The sequence below is a fragment of the Saccoglossus kowalevskii genome, chromosome 11 (assembly GCF_978046115.1).
Source record: "Saccoglossus kowalevskii chromosome 11, keSacKowa6.1, whole genome shotgun sequence".
NCBI lineage: Eukaryota > Metazoa > Hemichordata > Enteropneusta > Harrimaniidae > Saccoglossus > Saccoglossus kowalevskii.
In genome coordinates, this window is record NC_140651.1 from 32,464,113 (window position 1) to 32,489,112 (window position 25,000).

The 25,000-nt window shown below is 38.1% G+C and overlaps 17 non-coding genes across 17 annotated transcripts; all 17 read right to left on the minus strand.

Annotated features, from left to right (window-relative positions):
* Window positions 1-713: 713 nt before the first annotated feature.
* On the minus strand, window positions 714-785 carry TRNAQ-CUG (transfer RNA glutamine (anticodon CUG)). The gene has a single exon. It is a non-coding gene; the product is annotated as a tRNA-Gln (tRNA).
* Window positions 786-2,571: 1,786 nt separating this feature from the next.
* On the minus strand, window positions 2,572-2,643 carry TRNAQ-CUG (transfer RNA glutamine (anticodon CUG)). The gene has a single exon. It is a non-coding gene; the product is annotated as a tRNA-Gln (tRNA).
* A 298-nt stretch (window positions 2,644-2,941) lies between these two features.
* On the minus strand, window positions 2,942-3,013 carry TRNAQ-UUG (transfer RNA glutamine (anticodon UUG)). The gene has a single exon. It is a non-coding gene; the product is annotated as a tRNA-Gln (tRNA).
* A 300-nt stretch (window positions 3,014-3,313) lies between these two features.
* On the minus strand, window positions 3,314-3,385 carry TRNAQ-CUG (transfer RNA glutamine (anticodon CUG)). Its single transcript has one exon. It is a non-coding gene; the product is annotated as a tRNA-Gln (tRNA).
* A 1,783-nt stretch (window positions 3,386-5,168) lies between these two features.
* TRNAQ-CUG (transfer RNA glutamine (anticodon CUG)) lies at window positions 5,169-5,240 on the minus strand. Its single transcript has one exon. It is a non-coding gene; the product is annotated as a tRNA-Gln (tRNA).
* A 2,157-nt stretch (window positions 5,241-7,397) lies between these two features.
* Window positions 7,398-7,469, minus strand: TRNAQ-CUG (transfer RNA glutamine (anticodon CUG)). The gene has a single exon. It is a non-coding gene; the product is annotated as a tRNA-Gln (tRNA).
* Window positions 7,470-7,766: 297 nt separating this feature from the next.
* TRNAQ-CUG (transfer RNA glutamine (anticodon CUG)) lies at window positions 7,767-7,838 on the minus strand. The gene has a single exon. It is a non-coding gene; the product is annotated as a tRNA-Gln (tRNA).
* Window positions 7,839-9,995: 2,157 nt separating this feature from the next.
* On the minus strand, window positions 9,996-10,067 carry TRNAQ-CUG (transfer RNA glutamine (anticodon CUG)). The gene has a single exon. It is a non-coding gene; the product is annotated as a tRNA-Gln (tRNA).
* Window positions 10,068-10,365: 298 nt separating this feature from the next.
* On the minus strand, window positions 10,366-10,437 carry TRNAQ-UUG (transfer RNA glutamine (anticodon UUG)). Its single transcript has one exon. It is a non-coding gene; the product is annotated as a tRNA-Gln (tRNA).
* A 300-nt stretch (window positions 10,438-10,737) lies between these two features.
* TRNAQ-CUG (transfer RNA glutamine (anticodon CUG)) lies at window positions 10,738-10,809 on the minus strand. Its single transcript has one exon. It is a non-coding gene; the product is annotated as a tRNA-Gln (tRNA).
* Window positions 10,810-12,222: 1,413 nt separating this feature from the next.
* Window positions 12,223-12,294, minus strand: TRNAQ-CUG (transfer RNA glutamine (anticodon CUG)). The gene has a single exon. It is a non-coding gene; the product is annotated as a tRNA-Gln (tRNA).
* Window positions 12,295-12,591: 297 nt separating this feature from the next.
* On the minus strand, window positions 12,592-12,663 carry TRNAQ-CUG (transfer RNA glutamine (anticodon CUG)). The gene has a single exon. It is a non-coding gene; the product is annotated as a tRNA-Gln (tRNA).
* Window positions 12,664-13,704: 1,041 nt separating this feature from the next.
* On the minus strand, window positions 13,705-13,776 carry TRNAQ-CUG (transfer RNA glutamine (anticodon CUG)). The gene has a single exon. It is a non-coding gene; the product is annotated as a tRNA-Gln (tRNA).
* A 1,040-nt stretch (window positions 13,777-14,816) lies between these two features.
* On the minus strand, window positions 14,817-14,888 carry TRNAQ-UUG (transfer RNA glutamine (anticodon UUG)). The gene has a single exon. It is a non-coding gene; the product is annotated as a tRNA-Gln (tRNA).
* Window positions 14,889-22,613: 7,725 nt separating this feature from the next.
* On the minus strand, window positions 22,614-22,685 carry TRNAQ-CUG (transfer RNA glutamine (anticodon CUG)). Its single transcript has one exon. It is a non-coding gene; the product is annotated as a tRNA-Gln (tRNA).
* A 298-nt stretch (window positions 22,686-22,983) lies between these two features.
* On the minus strand, window positions 22,984-23,055 carry TRNAQ-UUG (transfer RNA glutamine (anticodon UUG)). The gene has a single exon. It is a non-coding gene; the product is annotated as a tRNA-Gln (tRNA).
* Window positions 23,056-24,099: 1,044 nt separating this feature from the next.
* TRNAQ-CUG (transfer RNA glutamine (anticodon CUG)) lies at window positions 24,100-24,171 on the minus strand. Its single transcript has one exon. It is a non-coding gene; the product is annotated as a tRNA-Gln (tRNA).
* Window positions 24,172-25,000: the final 829 nt, after the last annotated feature.

Consider the following 25,000-nt stretch of genomic DNA (forward strand, 5'->3'; position numbering starts at 1 on the left):
AGATTTAAAGTCCAGAGTACTAACCATTACACCATAGGGCCTGTAATACTTCCTGCCAATATACATTTCTATGGTGAAAACAAACATTACTCAGAAAGATACAAATCCTTTCAACTGAGATGACCGATGAATTTCGAATACCTGTGCGTCATTCCGACATTGACACCTTCTCACGCATTAATATCATGAATGGTATTATTGTTTTAGCAACTGCCATCAGATGATGATTTTAAGGAAGGATTTATTACAGATTGGCGTGAGGGCACGTCGCATTCCTCCTGCGCCGCAAGTTTGTATATATCGATATTTATCTCGGCGATATATCATACCAAAATAAACGAAGGTCCTACAGAGATTTGAAATCGGATCGCTGGATTCAAAGTCCAGAGTGCTGACCATTACACCATAGGACTTGTAATACTTCCTTCCAATATACATTTCTATGGTGAAAACAAACATTACTCAGAAAGATAAAAATCCTTTTAACTGAGATGACCGATGCAATTCGAATACCTGCGCGTCACTCTGACATTGACACCTTCTCACGCATTGATATCATGAATGGTATTACTGTTTTAGGAACTGCGATCAGATGATGATTTTAAAGAAGGATTTATTACAGATTGGCGTGAGGGCACGTCGCATTCCTCCTGCGCCGCAAGTTTGTATATATCGATGTTTATCTCGGCGATATATCATACCAAAATAAACGAAGGTCCTACCGAGATTTGTACTCAGATCGCTGGATTCAGAGTCCAGAGTGCTAACCATTACACCATAGGACCTGTAATACTTTTCAATATACATTTCTATGGTGAAAACAAACATTACTCAGAAAGATAAAAATCCTTTCCACTGAGATGACGATGCAATTCGAATACCTGTGCGTCACTCAGACATTGACACCTTCTCACGCATTGATATCATGAAAGGTATTATTGTTTTAGCAACTGCCCTCAGATGATGATTTTTAGGAAGGATTTATTACAGATTGGCGTGAGGGCACGTCGCATTCCTCCTGCGCCGCAAGTTTATATATATATCGATGTTTACCTCGGGGATATATCATACCAAAATAAACGAAGGTACTACCGAGATTTGAACTCGGATCGCTGGATTCAAAGCCCAGAGTGCTCACCATTACACCATAGGACCTGTAATACTTCCTTCCAATATACATTTCTATGGTGAAAACAAACATTACTCAGAAGGATAAATATCCTTTCACCTGAGATGAACGATGCAATTCGAATACATGTGCGTCACTCAGACATTGACACCTTCTCACGCATTGATATCATGAATGGTATTATTGTTTTAGGAACTGCCATCAGATGATGATTTTAAGGAAGGATTTATTACAGATTGGCGTGAGGGCACGTCGCATTCCTCCTGGGCCGCAAGTTTGTATATATCGATGTTTATCTCGGCGATATATCATACCAAAATAAACGAAGGTCCTACCCAGATTTGAACTCGGATCGCTAGATTTAAAGTCCAGAGTACTAACCATTACCCCATAGGGCCTGTAATACTTCCTGCCAATATACATTTCTATGGTGAAAACAAACATTACTCAGAAAGATAAAAATCCTTTCAACTGAGATGACCGATGCAATTCGAATACCTGTGCGTCACTCAGACATTGACACCTTCTCACGCATTGATATCATGAAAGGTATTATTGTTTTAGCAACTGCCATCAGATGATGATTTTAAGGAAGGATTTATTACAGATTGGCGTGAGGGCACGTCGCATTCCTCCTGCGCCGCAAGTTTGTATATATCGATGTTTATCTCGGCGATATATCATACCAAAATAAACGAAGGTCCTACCGAGATTTGAACTCGGATCGCTAGATTTAAAGTCCAGAGTACTAACCATTACACCATAGGGCCTGTAATACTTCCTGCCAATATACATTTCTATGGTGAAAACAAACATTACTCAGAAAGATACAAATCCTTTCAACTGAGATGACCGATGAATTTCGAATACCTGTGCGTCATTCCGACATTGACACCTTCTCACGCATTAATATCATGAATGGTATTATTGTTTTAGCAACTGCCATCAGATGATGATTTTAAGGAAGGATTTATTACAGATTGGCGTGAGGGCACGTCGCATTCCTCCTGCGCCGCAAGTTTGTATATATCGATATTTATCTCGGCGATATATCATACCAAAATAAACGAAGGTCCTACAGAGATTTGAAATCGGATCGCTGGATTCAAAGTCCAGAGTGCTGACCATTACACCATAGGACTTGTAATACTTCCTTCCAATATACATTTCTATGGTGAAAACAAACATTACTCAGAAAGATAAAAATCCTTTTAACTGAGATGACCGATGCAATTCGAATACCTGCGCGTCACTCTGACATTGACACCTTCTCACGCATTGATATCATGAATGGTATTACTGTTTTAGGAACTGCGATCAGATGATGATTTTAAGGAAGGATTTATTACAGATTGGCGTGAGGGCACGTCGCATTCCTCCTGCGCCGCAAGTTTGTATATATCGATGTTTATCTCGGCGATATATCATACCAAAATAAACGAAGGTCCTACCGAGATTTGTACTCAGATCGCTGGATTCAGAGTCCAGAGTGCTAACCATTACACCATAGGACCTGTAATACTTTTCAATATACATTTCTATGGTGAAAACAAACATTACTCAGAAAGATAAAAATCCTTTCCACTGAGATGACGATGCAATTCGAATACCTGTGCGTCACTCAGACATTGACACCTTCTCACGCATTGATATCATGAAAGGTATTATTGTTTTAGCAACTGCCCTCAGATGATGATTTTTAGGAAGGATTTATTACAGATTGGCGTGAGGGCACGTCGCATTCCTCCTGCGCCGCAAGTTTATATATATATCGATGTTTACCTCGGGGATATATCATACCAAAATAAACGAAGGTACTACCGAGATTTGAACTCGGATCGCTGGATTCAAAGTCCAGAGTGCTCGCCATTACACCATAGGACCTGTATTACTTCCTTCCAATATACATTTCTATGGTGAAAACAAACATTACTCAGAAAGATTAAAATCCTCTCAACTGAGATGAACTATGCAATTCGATTACATGTGCGTCACTCAGACATTGACACCTTCTCACGCATTGATATCATGAATGGTATTACTGTTTTAGGAACTGCGATCAGATGATGATTTTAAGGAAGGATTTATTACAGATTGGCGTGAGGGCACGTCGCATTCCTCCTGCGCCGCAAGTGTGTATATATCGATGTTTATCTCGGCGATATATCATACCAAAATAAACGAAGGTCCTACCGAGATTTGTACTCAGATCGCTGGATTCAGAGTCCAGAGTGCTAACCATTACACCATAGGACCTGTAATACTTTTCAATATACATTTCTATGGTGAAAACAAACATTACTCAGAAAGATAAAAATCCTTTCCACTGAGATGACGATGCAATTCGAATACCTGTGCGTCACTCAGACATTGACACCTTCTCACGCATTGATATCATGAAAGGTATTATTGTTTTAGCAACTGCCCTCAGATGATGATTTTTAGGAAGGATTTATTACAGATTGGCGTGAGGGCACGTCGCATTCCTCCTGCGCCGCAAGTTTATATATATATCGATGTTTACCTCGGGGATATATCATACCAAAATAAACGAAGGTACTACCGAGATTTGAACTCGGATCGCTGTATTCAAAGTCCAGAGTGCTCACCATTACACCATAGGACCTGTAATACTTCCTTCCAATATACATTTCTATGGTGAAAACAAACATTACTCAGAAAGATAAATATCCTTTCACCTGAGATGAACGATGCAATTCGAATACATGTGCGTCACTCAGACATTGACACCTTCTCACGCATTGATATCATGAATGGTATTATTGTTTTAGGAACTGCCATCAGATGATGATTTTAAGGAAGGATTTATTACAGATTGGCGTGAGGGCACGTCGCATTCCTCCTGCGCCGCAAGTTTGTATATATCGATGTTTACCTCGGGGATATATCATACCAAAATAAACGAAGGTCCTACCGAGATTTGAACTCGGATCGCTGGATTTAGAGTCCAGAGTGCTAACCATTACACCATAGGACCTGTAATACTTTGCAGTATACATTTCTATGGTGAAAACAAACATTACTCAGAAAGATAAAAATCCTTTCAACTGAGATGACCGATGAATTTCGAATACCTGTGCGTCATTCCGACATTGACACCTTCTCACGCATTAATATCATGAATGGTATTATTGTTTTAGCAACTGCCATCAGATGATGATTTTAAGGAAGGATTTATTACAGATTGGCGTGAGGGCACGTCGCATTCCTCCTGCGCCGCAAGTTTGTATATATCGATGTTTATCTCGGCGATATATCATACCAAAATAAACGAAGGCCCTACCGAGATTTGAACTCGGATCGCTAGATTTAATGTCCAGAGTACTAACCATTACACCATAGGGCCTGTAATACTTCCTGCCAATATACATTTCTATGGTAAAAACAAACATTACTCAGAAAGATAAAAATCCTTTCAACTGAGATGACCGATGAATTTCGAATACCTGTGCGTCATTCCGACATTGACACCTTCTCACGCATTAATATCATGAATGGTATTATTGTTTTAGCAACTGCCATCAGATGATGATTTTAAGGAAGGATTTATTACAGATTGGCGAGAGGGCACGTCGCATTCCTCCTGCGCCGCAAGTTTGTATATATCGATATTTATCTCGGCGATATATCATACCAAAATAAACGAAGGTCCTACAGAGATTTGAAATCGGATCGCTGGATTCAAAGTCCAGAGTGCTGACCATTACACCATAGGACTTGTAATACTTCCTTCCAATATACATTTCTATGGTGAAAACAAACATTACTCAGAAAGATAATAATCCTTTCAACTGAGATGACCGATGCAATTCGAATACCTGCGCGTCACTCTGACATTGACACCTTCTCACGCATTGATATCATGAATGGTATTACTGTTTTAGGAACTGCGATCAGATGATGATTTTAAGGAAGGATTTATTACAGATTGGCGTGAGGGCACGTCACATTTCTCCTGCGCCGCAAGTTTGTATATATCGATGTTTATCTCGGCGATATATCATACCAAAATAAACGAAGGTCCTACCGAGATTTGAAATCGGATCGCTGGATTCAGAGTCCAGAGTGCTAACCATTACACCATAGGACCTGTAATACTTTTCAATATACATTTCCATGGTGCAAACAAACATTACTCAGAAAGATAATAATCCTTTCAACTGAGATGACCGATGCAATTCGAATACCTGCGCGTCACTCAGACATTGACACCTTCTCACGCATTGATATCATGAAAGGTATTATTGTTTTAACAACTGCCATCAGATGATGATTTTAAGGAAGGATTTATTACAGATTGGCGTGAGGGCACGTCGCATTCCTCCTGCGCTGCAAGTGTGTATATATCGATGTTTATCTCGGCGATATATCATACCAAAATAAACGAAGGTCCTACCGAGATTTGAACTCGGATCGCAGGATTCAAAGTCACGAGTGCTAACCATTACACCATAGGACCTGTAATACTTCCTTCCTTTATACATTTCTATGGTGAAAACAAACATTACTCAGAAAGATAAAAATCCTTTCAACTGAAATGACCGATGCATTTCGAATACCTGTGCGTCACTCAGACATTGACACCTTCTCACGCATTGATATCATGAATGGTATTATTGTTTTGGCAACTGCCCTCAGATGATGATTTTTAGGAAGGATTTATTACAGATTGGAGTGAGGGCACGTCGCATTCCTCCTGCGCCGCAAGTTTGTATATATCGATGTTTATCTCGGCGATATATCATACCAAAATAACCGAAGGTCCCACTGAGATTTTAACTCGGATCGCTGGATTCAATGTCCAGAGTGCTAACCACTACACCATAGGGCCTGTAATACTTCTTTACAATATACATTTCTCTGGTGAAAACAAACATTACTCAGAAAGATAAAATTCCTTTCAACTGAGAAGACCGATGCAATTCGAATACCTGTGCGTCACTCAGACATTGACACCGTCTCACGCATTGATATCATGAATGGTATTATTGTTTTAGGAACTGCCATCAGATGATGATTTTAAGGAAGGATTTATTATAGATTGGCGTGAGGGCACGTCGCATTCCTCCTGCGCCGCAAGTTTGTATATATCGATGTTTATCTCGGCGATATATCATACCAAAATAAACGAAGGTCCTACCCAGATTTGAACTCGGATCGCTAGATTTAAAGTCCAGAGTACTAACCATTACCCCATAGGGCCTGTAATACTTCCTGCCAATATACATTTCTATGGTGAAAACAAACATTACTCAGAAAGATAAAAATCCTTTCAACTGAGATGACCGATGCAATTCGAATACCTGTGCGTCACTCAGACATTGACACCTTCTCACGCATTGATATCATGAAAGGTATTATTGTTTTAGCAACTGCCATCAGATGATGATTTTAAGGAAGGATTTATTACAGATTGGCGTGAGGGCACGTCGCATTCCTCCTGCGCCGCAAGTTTGTATATATCGATGTTTATCTCGGCGATATATCATACCAAAATAAACGAAGGTCCTACCGAGATTTGAACTCGGATCGCTAGATTTAAAGTCCAGAGTACTAACCATTACACCATAGGGCCTGTAATACTTCCTGCCAATATACATTTCTATGGTGAAAACAAACATTACTCAGAAAGATACAAATCCTTTCAACTGAGATGACCGATGAATTTCGAATACCTGTGCGTCATTCCGACATTGACACCTTCTCACGCATTAATATCATGAATGGTATTATTGTTTTAGCAACTGCCATCAGATGATGATTTTAAGGAAGGATTTATTACAGATTGGCGTGAGGGCACGTCGCATTCCTCCTGCGCCGCAAGTTTGTATATATCGATATTTATCTCGGCGATATATCATACCAAAATAAACGAAGGTCCTACAGAGATTTGAAATCGGATCGCTGGATTCAAAGTCCAGAGTGCTGACCATTACACCATAGGACTTGTAATACTTCCTTCCAATATACATTTCTATGGTGAAAACAAACATTACTCAGAAAGATAATAATCCTTTCAACTGAGATGACCGATGCAATTCGAATACCTGCGCGTCACTCTGACATTGACACCTTCTCACGCATTGATATCATGAATGGTATTACTGTTTTAGGAACTGCGATCAGATGATGATTTTAAGGAAGGATTTATTACAGATTGGCGTGAGGGCACGTCACATTTCTCCTGCGCCGCAAGTTTATATATATCGATGTTTATCTCGGCGATATATCATACCAAAATAAACGAAGGTCCTACCGAGATTTGAAATCGGATCGCTGGATTCAGAGTCCAGAGTGCTAACCATTACACCATAGGACCTGTAACACTTTTCAATATACATTTCTATGGTGCAAACAAACATTACTCAGAAAGATAATAATCCTTTCAACTGAGATGACCGATGCAATTCGAATACCTGCGCGTCACTCTGACATTGACACCTTCTCACGCATTGATATCATGAATGGTATTACTGTTTTAGGAACTGCGATCAGATGATGATTTTAAGGAAGGATTTATTACAGATTGGCGTGAGGGCACGTCACATTTCTCCTGCGCCGCAAGTTTGTATATATCGATGTTTATCTCGGCGATATATCATACCAAAATAAACGAAGGTCCTACCGAGATTTGAAATCGGATCGCTGGATTCAGAGTCCAGAGTGCTAACCATTACACCATAGGACCTGTAATACTTTTCAATATACATTTCCATGGTGCAAACAAACATTACTCAGAAAGATAAAAATCCTTTCAACTGAGATGACCGATGCAATTCGAATACCTGTGCGTCACTCAGACATTGACACCTTCTCACGCATTGATATCATGAAAGGTATTATTGTTTTAACAACTGCCATCAGATGATGATTTTAAGGAAGGATTTATTACAGATTGGCGTGAGGGCACGTCGCATTCCTCCTGCGCCGCAAGTGTGTATATATCGATGTTTATCTCGGCGATATATCATACCAAAATAAACGAAGGTCCTACCGAGATTTGAACTCGGATCGCAGGATTCAAAGTCACGAGTGCTAACCATTACACCATAGGACCTGTAATACTTCCTTCCTTTATACATTTCTATGGTGAAAACAAACATTACTCAGAAAGATAAAAATCCTTTCAACTGAAATGACCGATGCATTTCGAATACCTGTGCGTCACTCAGACATTGACACCTTCTCACGCATTGATATCATGAATGGTATTATTGTTTTGGCAACTGCCCTCAGATGATGATTTTTAGGAAGGATTTATTACAGATTGGAGTGAGGGCACGTCGCATTCCTCCTGCGCCGCAAGTTTGTATATATCGATGTTTATCTCGGCGATATATCATACCAAAATAACCGAAGGTCCCACTGAGATTTTAACTCGGATCGCTGGATTCAATGTCCAGAGTGCTAACCACTACACCATAGGGCCTGTAATACTTCTTTACAATATACATTTCTATGGTGAAAACAAACATTACTCAGAAAGATAAAATTCCTTTCAACTGAGAAGACCGATGCAATTCGAATACCTGTGCGTCACTCAGACATTGACACCGTCTCACGCATTGATATCATGAATGGTATTATTGTTTTAGGAACTGCCATCAGATGATGATTTTAAGGAAGGATTTATTATAGATTGGCGTGAGGGCACGTCGCATTCCTCCTGCGCCGCAAGTTTGTATATATCGATGTTTATCTCGGCGATATATCATACCAAAATAAACGAAGGTCCTACCCAGATTTGAACTCGGATCGCTAGATTTAAAGTCCAGAGTACTAACCATTACCCCATAGGGCCTGTAATACTTCCTGCCAATATACATTTCTATGGTGAAAACAAACATTACTCAGAAAGATAAAAATCCTTTCAACTGAGATGACCGATGCAATTCGAATACCTGTGCGTCACTCAGACATTGACACCTTCTCACGCATTGATATCATGAAAGGTATTATTGTTTTAGCAACTGCCATCAGATGATGATTTTAAGGAAGGATTTATTACAGATTGGCGTGAGGGCACGTCGCATTCCTCCTGCGCCGCAAGTTTGTATATATCGATGTTTATCTCGGCGATATATCATACCAAAATAAACGAAGGTCCTACCGAGATTTGAACTCGGATCGCTAGATTTAAAGTCCAGAGTACTAACCATTACACCATAGGGCCTGTAATACTTCCTGCCAATATACATTTCTATGGTGAAAACAAACATTACTCAGAAAGATACAAATCCTTTCAACTGAGATGACCGATGAATTTCGAATACCTGTGCGTCATTCAGACATTGACACCTTCTCACGCATTAATATCATGAATGGTATTATTGTTTTAGCAACTGCCATCAGATGATGATTTTAAGGAAGGATTTATTACAGATTGGCGTGAGGGCACGTCGCATTCCTCCTGCGCCGCAAGTTTGTATATATCGATATTTATCTCGGCGATATATCATACCAAAATAAACGAAGGTCCTACAGAGATTTGAAATCGGATCGCTGGATTCAAAGTCCAGAGTGCTGACCATTACACCATAGGACTTGTAATACTTCCTTCCAATATACATTTCTATGGTGAAAACAAACATTACTCAGAAAGATAAAAATCCTTTTAACTGAGATGACCGATGCAGTTCGAATACCTGCGCGTCACTCTGACATTGACACCTTCTCACGCATTGATATCATGAATGGTATTACTGTTTTAGGAACTGCGATCAGATGATGATTTTAAGGAAGGATTTATTACAGATTGGCGTGAGGGCACGTCGCATTCCTCCTGCGCCGCAAGTTTGTATATATCGATGTTTATCTCGGCGATATATCATACCAAAATAAACGAAGGTCCTACCGAGATTTGTACTCAGATCGCTGGATTCAGAGTCCAGAGTGCTAACCATTACACCATAGGACCTGTAATACTTTTCAATATACATTTCTATGGTGAAAACAAACATTACTCAGAAAGATAAAAATCCTTTCCACTGAGATGACGATGCAATTCGAATACCTGTGCGTCACTCAGACATTGACACCTTCTCACGCATTGATATCATGAAAGGTATTATTGTTTTAGCAACTGCCCTCAGATGATGATTTTTAGGAAGGATTTATTACAGATTGGCGTGAGGGCACGTCGCATTCCTCCTGCGCCGCAAGTTTATATATATATCGATGTTTACCTCGGGGATATATCATACCAAAATAAACGAAGGTACTACCGAGATTTGAACTCGGATCGCTGGATTCAAAGTCCAGAGTGCTCACCATTACACCATAGGACCTGTAATACTTCCTTCCAATATACATTTCTATGGTGAAAACAAACATTACTCAGAAAGATAAATATCCTTTCACCTGAGATGAACGATGCAATTCGAATACATGTGCGTCACTCAGACATTGACACCTTCTCACGCATTGATATCATGAATGGTATTATTGTTTTAGGAACTGCCATCAGATGATGATTTTAAGGAAGGATTTATTACACATTGGCGTGAGGGCACGTCGCATTCCTCCTGCGCCGCAAGTTTGTATATATCGATGTTTACCTCGGGGATATATCATACCAAAATAAACGAAGGTCCTACCGAGATTTGAACTCGGATCGCTGGATTCAGAGTCCAGAGTGCTAACCATTACACCATAGGACCTGTAATACTTTGCAGTATACATTTCTATGGTGAAAACAAACATTACTCAGAAAGATAAAAATCCTTTCAACTGAGATGACCGATGAATTTCGAATACCTGTGCGTCATTCAGACATTGACACCTTCTCACGCATTAATATCATGAATGGTATTATTGTTTTAGCAACTCCCATCAGATGATGATTTTAAGGAAGGATTTATTACAGATTGGCGTGAGGGCACGTCGCATTCCTCCTGCGCCGCAAGTTTGTATATATCGATGTTTATCTCGGCGATATATCATACCAAAATAAACGAAGGTCCTACCCAGATTTGAACTCGGATCGCTAGATTTAAAGTCCAGAGTACTAACCATTACACCATAGGGCCTGTAATACTTCCTGCCAATATACATTTCTATGGTGAAAACAAACATTACTCAGAAAGATAAAAATCCTTTCAACTGAGATGACCGAAGAATTTCGAATACCTGTGCGTCATTCCGACATTGACACCTTCTCACGCATTAATATCATGAATGGTATTATCGTTTTAGCAACTGCCATCAGATGATGATTTTAAGGAAGGATTTATTACACATTGGCGTGAGGGCACGTCGCATTCCTCCTGCGCCGCAAGTTTGTATATATCGATGTTTATCTCGGCGATATATCATACCAAAATAAACGAAGGCCCTACCGAGATTTGAACTCGGATCGCTAGATTTAATGTCCAGAGTACTAACCATTACACCATAGGGCCTGTAATACTTCCTGCCAATATACATTTCTATGGTAAAAACAAACATTACTCAGAAAGATAAAAATCCTTTCAACTGAGATGACCGATGAATTTCGAATACCTGTGCGTCATTCCGACATTGACACCTTCTCACGCATTAATATCATGAATGGTATTATTGTTTTAGCAACTGCCATCAGATGATGATTTTAAGGAAGGATTTATTACAGATTGGCGAGAGGGCACGTCGCATTCCTCCTGCGCCGCAAGTTTGTATATATCGATATTTATCTCGGCGATATATCATACCAAAATAAACGAAGGTCCTACAGAGATTTGAAATCGGATCGCTGGATTCAAAGTCCAGAGTGCTGACCATTACCCCATAGGACTTGTAATACTTCCTTCCAATATACATTTCTATGGTGAAAACAAACATTACTCAGAAAGATAATAATCCTTTCAACTGAGATGACCGATGCAATTCGAATACCTGCGCGTCACTCTGACATTGACACCTTCTCACGCATTGATATCATGAATGGTATTACTGTTTTAGGAACTGCGATCAGATGATGATTTTAAGGAAGGATTTATTACAGATTGGCGTGAGGGCACGTCACATTTCTCCTGCGCCGCAAGTTTGTATATATCGATGTTTATCTCGGCGATATATCATACCAAAATAAACGAAGGTCCTACCGAGATTTGAAATCGGATCGCTGGATTCAGAGTCCAGAGTGCTAACCATTACACCATAGGACCTGTAATACTTTTCAATATACATTTCTATGGTGCAAACAAACATTACTCAGAAAGATAATAATCCTTTCAACTGAGATGACCGATGCAATTCGAATACCTGCGCGTCACTCTGACATTGACACCTTCTCACGCATTGATATCATGAATGGTAATACTGTTTTAGGAACTGCGATCAGATGATGATTTTAAGGAAGGATTTATTACAGATTGGCGTGAGGGCACGTCACATTTCTCCTGCGCCGCAAGTTTGTATATATCGATGTTTATCTCGGCGATATATCATACCAAAATAAACGAAGGTCCTACCGAGATTTGAAATCGGATCGCTGGATTCAGAGTCCAGAGTGCTAACCATTACACCATAGGACCTGTAATACTTTTCAATATACATTTCCATGGTGCAAACAAACATTACTCAGAAAGATAAAAATCCTTTCAACTGAGATGACCGATGCAATTCGAATACCTGTGCGTCACTCAGACATTGACACCTTCTCACGCATTGATATCATGAAAGGTATTATTGTTTTAACAACTGCCATCAGATGATGATTTTAAGGAAGGATTTATTACAGATTGGCGTGAGGGCACGTCGCATTCCTCCTGCGCCGCAAGTGTGTATATATCGATGTTTATCTCGGCGATATATCATACCAAAATAAACGAAGGTCCTACCGAGATTTGAACTCGGATCGCAGGATTCAAAGTCACGAGTGCTAACCATTACACCATAGGACCTGTAATACTTCCTTCCTTTATACATTTCTATGGTGAAAACAAACATTACTCAGAAAGATAAAAATCCTTTCAACTGAAATGACCGATGCATTTCGAATACCTGTGCGTCACTCAGACATTGACACCTTCTCACGCATTGATATCATGAATGGTATTATTGTTTTGGCAACTGCCCTCAGATGATGATTTTTAGGAAGGATTTATTACAGATTGGAGTGAGGGCACGTCGCATTCCTCCTGCGCCGCAAGTTTGTATATATCGATGTTTATCTCGGCGATATATCATACCAAAATAACCGAAGGTCCCACTGAGATTTTAACTCGGATCGCTGGATTCAATGTCCAGAGTGCTAACCACTACACCATAGGGCCTGTAATACTTCTTTCCAATATACATTTCTATGGTGAAAACAAACATTACTCAGAAAGATAAAATTCCTTTCAACTGAGAAGACCGATGCAATTCGAATACCTGTGCGTCACTCAGACATTGACACCGTCTCACGCATTGATATCATGAATGGTATTATTGTTTTAGGAACTGCCATCAGATGATGATTTTAAGGAAGGATTTATTATAGATTGGCGTGAGGGCACGTCGCATTCCTCCTGCGCCGCAAGTTTGTATATATCGATGTTTATCTCGGCGATATATCATACCAAAATAAACGAAGGTCCTACCGAGATTTGAACTCGGATCGCTGGATTCAGAGTCCAGAGTGCTAAACATTACACCATAGGACCTGTAATACTTTTCAATATACATTTCTATGGTGAAAACAAACATTACTCAGAAAGATAAAAATCCTTTCAACTGAGATGACCGATGCAATTCGAATACCTGTGCGTCACTCAGACATTGACACCTTCTCACGCATTGATATCATGAAAGGTATTATTGTTTTAGCAACTGAACTCAGATGATGATTTTTAGGAGGATTTATTACAGATTGGCGTCAGGGCACGTCGCATTCCTTCTGCGCCGCAAGTTTATATATATCGATGTTTACCTCGGGGATATATCATACCAAAATAAACGAAGGTACTACCGAGATTTGAACTCGAATCGCAAGTTTTAAAGTCCAGAGTACTAACCATTACACCATAGGGCCTGTAATACTTCCTGCCAATATACATTTCTAAGGTGAAAACAAACATTACTCAGAAAGATAAAAATTCTTTCAACTGAGATGACCGATGAATTTCGAATACATGTGCGTCATTCCGACATTGACACCTTCTCACGCATTAATATCATGAATGGTATTATTGTTTTAGCAACTGCCATCAGATGATGATTTTAAGGAAGGATTTATTACAGATTGGCGTGAGGGCACGTCGCATTCCTCCTGCGCCGCAAGTTTGTATATATCGATGTTTATCTCGGCGATATATCATACCAAAATAAACGAAGGTCCTACCGAGATTTGAACTCGGATCGCTAGATTTAAAGTCCAGAGTACTAACCATTACACCATAGGGCCTGTAATACTTCCTGCCAATATACATTTCTATGGTGAAAACAAACATTACTCAGAAAGATACAAATCCTTTCAACTGAGATGACCGATGCAATTCGAATACCTGTGCGTCACTCAGACATTGACACCTTCTCACGCATTGATATCATGAATGGTATTACTGTTTTAGGAACTGCGATCAGATGATGATTTTACGGAAGGATTTATTACAGATTGGCGTGAGGGCACGTCGCATTCCTCCTGCGCCGCAAGTGTGTATATATCGATGTTTATCTCGGCGATATATCATACCAAAATAAACGAAGGTCCTACCGAGATTTGAACTCGGATCGCAGGATTCAAAGTCCCGAGTGCTAACCATTACACCATAGGACCTGTAATACTTCATGAAAGGTATTATTGTCTTAGCAACTGCCCTTAGATGATGATTTTTAGGAAATATTTATTACAGATTGGCGTGAGGGCACGTCGCATTCCTCCTGCGCCGCAAGTTTATATATATCGATGTTTACCTCGGGGATATATCATACCAAAATAAACGAAGGTACTACCGAGATTTGAACTCGGATCGCTGCATTCAAAGTCCAGAGTGCTCACCATTACTCCATAGGACCTGTAGTACTTCCTTCCAATATACATTTCTATGGTGAAAACAAACATTACTCAGAAAGATAAAAATCCTTTCAACTGAGATGAACGATGCAATTCGAATACATGTGCGTCACTCAGACATTGACACCTTCTCACGCATTGATATCATGAATGGTATTATTGTTTTAGGAACTGCCATCAGATGATGATTTTAAGGAAGGATTTATTACAGATTGGCGTGAGGGCACGTCGCATTTCTCCTGCGCCGCAAGTTTGTATATATCGATGTTTATCTCGGCGATATATCATACCAAAATAAACGAAGGTCCTACGGAGATTTGAACTCGGATCGCTGGATTCAGAGTCCAGAGTGCTAACCATTACACCATAGAGCCTGTAATACTTCCTGCCAATATACATTTCTATGGTGAAAACAAACATTACTCAGAAAGATAAAAATCCTTTCAACTGAGATGACCGATGAATTTCGAATACCTGTGCGTCATTCCGACATTGACACCTTCTCACGCATTAATATCATGAATGGTATTATTGTTTTAGCAACTGCCATCAGATGATGATTTTAAGGAAGGATTTATTACAGATTGGCGTGAGGGCACGTCGCATTCCTCCTGCGCCGCAAGTTTGTATATATCGATGTTTATCTCGGCGATATATCATACCAAAATAAACGAAGGTCCTACCGAGATTTGAACTCGGATCGCTAGATTTAAAGTCCAGAGTACTAACCATTACACCATAGGGCCTGTAATACTTCCTGCCAATATACATTTCTATGGTGAAAACAAACATTACTCAGAAAGATAAAAATCCTTTCAACTGAGATGACCGATGAATTTCGAATACCTGTGCGTCATTCCGACATTGACACCTTCTCACGCATTGATATCATGAATGGTATTATTGTTTTAGGAACTGCCATCAGATGATGATTTTAAGGAACGATTTATTACAGATTGGCGTGAGGGCACGTCGCATTCCTCCTGCGCCGCAAGTTTGTATATATCGATGTATATCTCGGCAATATATCATACCAAAATAAACGAAGATCCTACCGAGATTTGAACTCGGATTACTGGATTTAAAGACCAGAGTACTAACCATTACACCATAGGGCCTGTAATACTTCCTGCCAATATACATTTCTATGGTGATAACAAACATTACTCAGAAAGATAAAAATCCTTTCAACTGAGATGACCGATGAATTTCGAATACCTGTGCGTCATTCAGACATTGACACCTTCTCACGCATTAATATCATGAATGGTATTATTGTTTTAGGAACTGCCATCAGATGATGATTTTAAGGAAGGATTTATTAATAATAACTTTATTACACTACTAAAAAACCTTCAGAGGGTTTTTGTATGGTAAGGAACATAAATACATACAATACATAAGAGATAAAAAATAAAATGTTAGTAAAATAAAATAAATTAATTACTTTCTGTGGTTTTAAAAATTGTGCTCTTTAAGTATTTTGCTAAAGCTATATTATTCTCCATAATCTTTTTAAATATGGAATTCACATCCATTGTGTAAATATTTATTGAACACTCATCAAACAGTTTTTTTCTTTGTTCTATATAGCCAGTACAAAATAGCAGGAAATGTTTTTCATCTCCTAATGCTTTAGTGTTACATTTATCACAGTGTCTATTTTCTAATTCTATTTTGGGCTTTGTTCTTCTACCTAATTCTATTTCTAAGTTGTGGTCACTCAGACGGAATTTTGAAAGCATTTTCCTGAGACTGAAATTTGAAATGTTTTGCAAATAATTTTCCATATTATAGCTTACTTTGAATAGTTTGTATGTTCTCAGTTTTGTTCCCCTATTTTCATTGGTTTCACTGAAATTTAGTTTTTCTCTCCATCTTTGAATATAAAACTCAGATAGTCTGAGTTTTACTTTTTTTAGTATTTGATTCCAATTTTCCATATTGTGATCATTTTTTATTTTAATTAGATCATGTCCCAGTGTAGCATTAATAGTCCTTACCCAGTTTGAATTAATTTTTATCATTTCATCCAGGGCTAATTTTAAAATGTGATTATCTGGCAGACTATATAGTCTATGGCAGTATTTAATTTGAGCCAAATTAATTTTTAATTTTACTGGTAACCTACCAAGTTCTGCTTTCAAACCACTAATTGGCGTCATTTTACTCACTCCTAGGATAAACCTGTAAAAATGACTGCAAACTTGCTCTAAACTGTTACTGTCAGTTGTGATTTCATTGGCCCAGATTTCTGCACCATACATGAGTATAGGTGAAATTAATTGGTCGAAATTTTTCAAACTAAGTGCTGGTGAAATTATTTTGTGGTTTAAGACTGTTTGTCTGATGCTGAAAAGAGCCTTCATTGATTTATTTTTTAACATAGATAAGTTTGTTTTAAATTTCCCATTTGGAGTAAATATTGCCCCTAAATAGCAAAACTCGCTAACAGCTGTTATGTCTTGGTTGTTGATTTTAAAATTCATGTTTTTAATCAGTCTGTTGCTGCAATTAAATACCATGACTTTAGTTTTCTTTACGTTTACTTCTAAATTCCAATTTATACAATAGTCATTTAATTTATTCAGACAGCTTTGTAGGCCGTCTTCCGTTTCTGAAATAAGTGCAAGGTCATCTGCATATTGGATGCAATTTATAGGTTTCTCGCCCATTAGAACTGGTTTATCAATTTGATCCCCAAATAATTCTGGCAGATCGTTCAGAAAAATGTTAAATAAAGTTGGTGATAAATTGCAGCCTTGCTTAACTCCACAGGTAGACTGAAATCCATCAGTTATACCCTCTGACAATTTAATTTTATATTTAATATCCTTATACATAGATTTTATTATTTCATAAAAGTTCCCCGTGATACCACTGTTTTGTAACTTCAGAAAGAGTGCATCCCTCCAGATGCTGTCGAAAGCCTTTCTAAAGTCAACAAAACATGTGTATAACCGTCTTCCAGAACTGCTGCTTTTATTTTTATTATAAATTGTTTTTTCAACTGCTGTTTTTAACAGGAAAATTGCGTCTGTCGTTCTCCTGTCTTTCCTAAAGCCAAACTGCATGTCGGTAAATAAATTATTTTCTTCCAAGTATGTGGTCAATCTTTGATTCATTATGCCAGTAAATAGTTTTGAGAGACAACTTGTTAATGCAATAGCTCTATAATTACCAAGATTTAATTTGTCGCCTGATTTGTGTAGTGGAACAAGAATCGTAGATTTCCAGGTTGCAGGAAATTTTCCACTATCTAGAATACAGTTGAAAAGTTTCTGTAAACATCTTATCATTAACTTATTTTTGGTTTTCAACATTTCATTGGCAATGCTGTCATCAGCAGCTGATTTATTGTTTTTTAGTTTGCTAACAGCGCTAAGAATTTCTTTGTATGTGATATTTGAGTTTAGATATTGGTTGGGAATTTGTCGCATTTCTTTTTCTATAAGATTATTTTGTAACTCATGATTTTTAATGTTTGTTTTATTATAGAGTTTTGAAAAATGATCAATCCATTTTTTTCCGGATATTGTTGTGTCTTGATTTTTGGTCTTTTGATTACGTAGGCTTTTCAGCACAGACCAGTACTCATTTTGGTTGGCACTGTCCATATGTTCAAGTTTGGACACCAACATGTTTTTATATTCTCTTTTTTTATATTTTATAAGTTTTGTATAATGCTTTTTAAGAGTATAATATTGGTGTTTGATATACGGGTTGGTTGGTTGTTTTGTTAGCAACTTAGAGGTACTAATTAATTCCCTTTTTAGTGTAGAACACGACTTATCAAACCATTGTTGTTGTTTTGGTTGTTTATAGTTTTTATTATTTATTGTTCTTTTATTGGTTACTTTTTTAAGGCAATTATCTGCTGCATTAATTACTATTTTGTTGAATTGATCTGTTGGTTCATTGACATCACTGTCTTTGAAATCATTGGCAAGGTAGTTTTTGAACATTGTTTCAAAATTTGAATTTTGTAACATGATTTTGTACTTTTGCTTTGCCTCAACGTCCCAAATGAATTTTTTACAGTGCGGTTTCAATTTATTCACAAGCTTTGTGTTCTTGGTGTGATTGTAATTTACAGTTAGTGAGAAACCAATAGGACAATGATCTGACAAGTAATTAATATCATGAATTTTAAGATAATCAATATGTCTGTGTAAATCCTTTGTGCTAATGCAGTAATCAACTGTACTTGAACCGACCGGATTATGACAGGTAAAGTTTCCATTTAAATCACCTATCTTCCTACCATTGGCTATTAAAAGATTATTTATAGTACAAAGATCGACTAATTGTTTGCCAAACTTATTGTTAGTTTTATCTTGGGTGTGCCTTTTTTCAAAATTTTCTAAAGTGTAATTATTTGGAGTGGGTACATGAATGTTATCTCCAAAAGCAATGTAATCAATTAGATTTCCAGTGCGACTATTGAAATCACCTGTTATAATTACCTGGCCCTGATTGGAGAAAACTGTTATTTCTTTTTCTAAAATGCCAAAGTAGTCAACATCTAAGTGATAAACCGAATTTTCGGGTGGAATGTATATACAACCCAAATAAATATCATTTTCTAATGAGAAAAATTCCTTGTCCAATTTACACCAAAGGAAGTCGTTAATTTCAGACTTTATTTCCCTCAGCCCTCCCCTCAACCCTGATTTAAACAAAATTGCCACTCCCCCAGAGTTCCTCCTACTTCTAGCTGATTTGCATTTTCTGTCTGTTTTAAAATAACTATAACTATCTAATACATCTAATGAACTACTATTACTACCTAGACTACCTAACCACGTCTCTTGTAAGCACAAAATATCAAATTTCTTTAAAATAGAAGTAAAATCAGATTCTACACACTTAGCACCAAGGCCGTGAATGTTCCAACTACCTACATTAAGATTAGTCTGCCTAATACTGTTGACAGTTGTTGTTTTCATCATTATTCTATTCTCCACGATACGGGGTTGCAGGCCACAAATTTTTGTTTTTTAAATGAAAAGTAATAAAAAAATTTAAAGTAAAATATAATGACATTGATAATTACTTAATGTTGTGATGATGATCTGCTGGAATATTGAAGTTAAATATTAGTAGTTGTAGTAGTCATGGTTTATAATTCTATTGTTTGTCTGCCTCTCTGATCGTTGAATGTATTTGTTGTCTGTATGTTGATAGCTCTTGTTTACATGGTCATCTTCATAACCTCCACTGTGATAGTAAAATTGGTCAGTAGCTGCAGGACTGTAGTGAGAATCTTGATGATCATTATCATATCGTCGATGTGAATGATGTTTCTTGGAATGATCATAGTAATATGCACTGTCGTAATGGCTATTATGGTCATAGTAGTTTTCACGATTGTTGTGTCTGCTATGGTACTGAATGGGACGATTGTATTGTTCATCATGATGTTGTATGTAAGCCTGGGTATACTGATACTGATCATGGTTTTGGTTTCTGGAATTATTATTCCAATCTGATCTTGGTTGATAAGACTTGTGTTTGTCATATTTGTGATACTGTTGTTGATCATGACTACCAGAATTTCTCGTTTTCTGGTATTGAGGGTGAGTATTTCTCTGGACATGAGCAGCTGTGCGTTTGATGTCAGCTACTAGTAGACTGGTGCCTTTAATGTTAATATGGATTCCATCACTGGAATACATATCCTTAGCACTGCTTAGCTTCCTATGTTCCACAAATAAACAGTTCATAGTGTTATTGCATTTAAGTCTGGTTGTACTGTTTATATCATCTATCACTGTGTTTATGTTAGCTTTATCGTTGAACTGTGGTAGAATACATGACACTGCTGTCAGCCCACTAAACTTTCCAGTGGCACAGTCAATTAAACAGTTCATTTGTTGACCAACTGACTCTGCACTTGTTTTCTCGGATACATCATTAGTTCCAACATGTAATATCACCATTTTAATCTGCTCCTGGTTTGTGACATTGGATATATAGCTGGATGCCTCAGAGATGGTTGATGTGCGAATTTTCTTCACCTTTTTATATTTATACATCTGATTAGGGTTGATGTGTTTTGTCATGGAATCTCCAATAATTAATATGTCAACACCCTCTAAATTATGATGGGTATGTTGTTTCAACTTGGCCACATCATTTTGTTTGTCCTTGATAACAATTACTTCTGAGGTAGTAGGGACATAGTGTTTTATTTCAGCTTGTAGGTCAGTAGAGGAAGTGTTTCGTCATTAGCACCCTGTAAGCAGGCATACCGATTTTGAGTTTCAATTGGCTCTGGTTGAATATTCTTAACATCTGATGGTTGAATATTCTTAATATCTGATTTTACCTTATCCATTTCCTGCTTCCATTCCTTAGAAAGTGCAACTTGTCGACTTTTTGCTTCTATTTCCATTCCAGTTTGAGCTTTCACCAAATCGTCACGCCACTTTTCTCTAATATTAAGCAATTGTTGTTTAAGTTCGTTAATCTCTGTCGCCATGGCTGTGTTTTTGACCTTGAGTGTGCTTATCTCTGCCTCAAGTTTGTTTTCCTTAACCTTTGTAACGTTCTGGAATTTCTCAAAATCGGCTGATTTTTGCTTTAGATTAAGCTCCAACTCGGCAAATCTATTTGATAAAGTGATGTGTTTATCCTCAATACTGTCGATCATGATTTCAAACTGTGACATTTCTAGATTTCTTCGATGAGAAATGGGAGTACTTGTTGCCCTGTTTACTGTTTCCGTTTTTTCAAGATGGCGGCTTGTTGTTGATCTATCGCATGTAGTCGATTGTTGGTAGTTGTCTTTGGTGTGATTTTTGTTGTCTTCATAACCACAGTCATTATTATTATTTGAATTCAATAGCGACTTGATCATAGTAATAGAATTGTCTTTATCGGATTCTACGTAACTTACGTTTGACGTGATTTCCGGGCTGTTGTTCCCATTAATTATGCCATCGGTGTCAGTTCCGTACATTTGAATATACTGTTCTGCGTCTTCTAATGTATCGTAGCCCTTAAAACAGTTGCCTGGATAACCATTCGTCAGTCGATGACATTCTTTCCAAGTAGTCACGATCCCCGTCTTCCGTCCAATTACCACTGCATAGAACTTCATTTTCTTTCCTTTCGGTGTTTTCTTTGATTTCCTTTGTTTTGAATCGGCCATTTCTATGTCGGCACATAATTGATCCAACTCGTCGGAGTCGTAGGCAAAACTTTTGGTTCTGGTGTTCCGTTCGGATCTTCTAGTCATGATTAACGTAATCCAAGCTTTCTTTATATATTTAGTGGTTGATCTACGTTGATTTCAAAAAGGTAATGAACCTGCAACCGCCGCATCGATTTGATTTTGAAGAGCTCACTCACACACGTGTTGACAGTACGACGCCATTAAGTTAAAATTACAGATTGGCGTGAGGGCACGTCGCATTCCTCCTGCGCCGCAAGTTTGTATATATCGATATTTATCTCGGCGATATATCATACCAAAATAAACGAAGGTCCTACCGAGATTTGAACTTGGATCACTGGATTCAGAGTCCAGAGTGCTAACCATTACACCATAGGACCTGTAATACTTTTCAATATACATTTCTATGGTGAAAACAAACATTACTCAGAAAGATAAAAATCTTTTCAACTGAGATGACCGATGCAATTCGAATACCTGTGCGTCACTCAGACATTGACACCTTCTCACGCATTGATATCATGAAAGGTATTATTGTTTTAGCAACTGCCCTTAAATGATGATTTTTAGGAAGGATTTATTACAGATTGGCGTGAGGGCACGTCGCATTCCTCCTGCGCCGCAAGTTTATATATATCGATGTTTACCTCGGGGATATTATCATACCAAAATAAACGAAGGTACTACCGAGATTTGAACTCGGATCGCTGGATTCAAAGTCCAGAGTGCTCACCATTACACCATAGGACCTGTAATACTTCCTTCCAATATACATTTCTATGGTGAAAACAAACATTACTCAGAAAGATAAAAATCCTTTCAACTGAGATGAACGATGCAATTCGAATACATGTGCGTCACTCAGACATTGACACCTTCTCACGCATTGATATCATGAATGGTATTATTGTTTTAGGAACTGCCATCAGATGATGATTTTAAGGAAGGATTTATTACAGATTGGCGTGAGGGCACGTCGCATTCCTCCTGCGCCGCAAGTTTGTATATATCGATATTTATCTCGGCGATATATCATACCAAAATAAACGAAGGTCCAACCGAGATTTGAACTCGGATCGCTAGATTTAAAGTCCAGAGTACTAACCATTACACCATAGGGCCTGTAATACTTCCTGCCAATATACATTTCTATGGTGAAAACAAATATTACTCAGAAAGATAAAAATCCTTTCAACTGAGATGACCGATGAATTTCGAATACCTGTGCGTCATTCCGACATTGACACCTTCTCACGCATTAATATCATGAATGGTATTATTGTTTTAGCAACTGCCATCAGATGATGATTTTAAGGAAGGATTTATTACAGATTGGCGTGAGGGCACGTCGCATTCCTCTTGCGCCGCAAGTTTGTATATATCGATGTTTATCTCGGCGATATATCATACCAAAATAAACGAAGGTCCTACAGAGATTTGAACTCAGATCGCTGGATTCAAAGTCCAGAGTGCTGACCATTACACCATAGGACTTGTAATACTTCCTTCCAATATACATTTCTATGGTGAAAACAAACATTACTCAGAAAGTTAAAAATTCTTTCAACTGAGATGACCGATTCAATTCGAATACCTGTGCGTCATTCAGACATTGACACCTTCTCACGCATTAATATCATGAATGGTATTATTGTTTTAGCAACTGCCATCAGATGATGATTTTAAGGAAGGATTTATTACAGATTGGCGTGAGGGCACGTCGCATTCCTCCTGCGCCGCAAGTTTGTATATATCGATGTTTATCTCGGCGATATATCATACCAAAATAAACGAAGGTCCTACCGAGATTTGAACTCGGATCGCTGGATTCAGAGTCCAGAGTGCTAACCATTACACCATAGGACCTGTTATACTTTTCAATATACATTTCTATGGTGACAACAAACATTACTCAGAAAGATAAAAATCCTTTCAACTGAGATGACCGATGCAATTCGAATACCTGTGCATCATTCAGACATTGACACCTTCTCACGCATTGATATCATGAAAGGTATTATTGTTTTAGCAACTGCCATCAGATGATGATTTTAAGGAAGGATTTATTACAGATTGGCGTGAGGGCACGTCGCATTCCTCCTGCGCCGCAAGTTTGTATATATCGATATTTATCTCGGCGATATATCATACCGAAATAAACGAAGGTCCTACCGCGATTTGAACTCGGATCGCTGGATTTAAAGTCCAGAGCGCTAACCATTACACCATAGAGCCTGTAATACTTTCTGCCAATATACATTTCTATGCTATGGTGAAAACAAACATTACTTAGAAAGATAAAAATCCTTTCAACTGAGATGACCGATGAATTTCGAATACCTGTGCGTCATTCCTACATTGACACCTTCTCACGCATTAATATCATGAATGATATTATTGTTTTAGCAACTGCCATCATATGATGATTTAAGGAAGGATTTATTACAGATTGGCGTGAGGGCACGTCGCATTCCTCCTGCGCCGCAAGTTTGTATATATCGATGTTTATCTCGGCGATATATCATACCAAAATAAACGAAGGTCCTACAGAGATTTGAAATCGGATCGCTGGATTCAAAGTCCAGAGTGCTGACCATTACACCATAGGACTTGTAATACTTCCTTCCAATATACATTTCTATGGTGAAAACAAACATTACTCAGAAAGTTAAAAATTCTTTCAACTGAGATGACC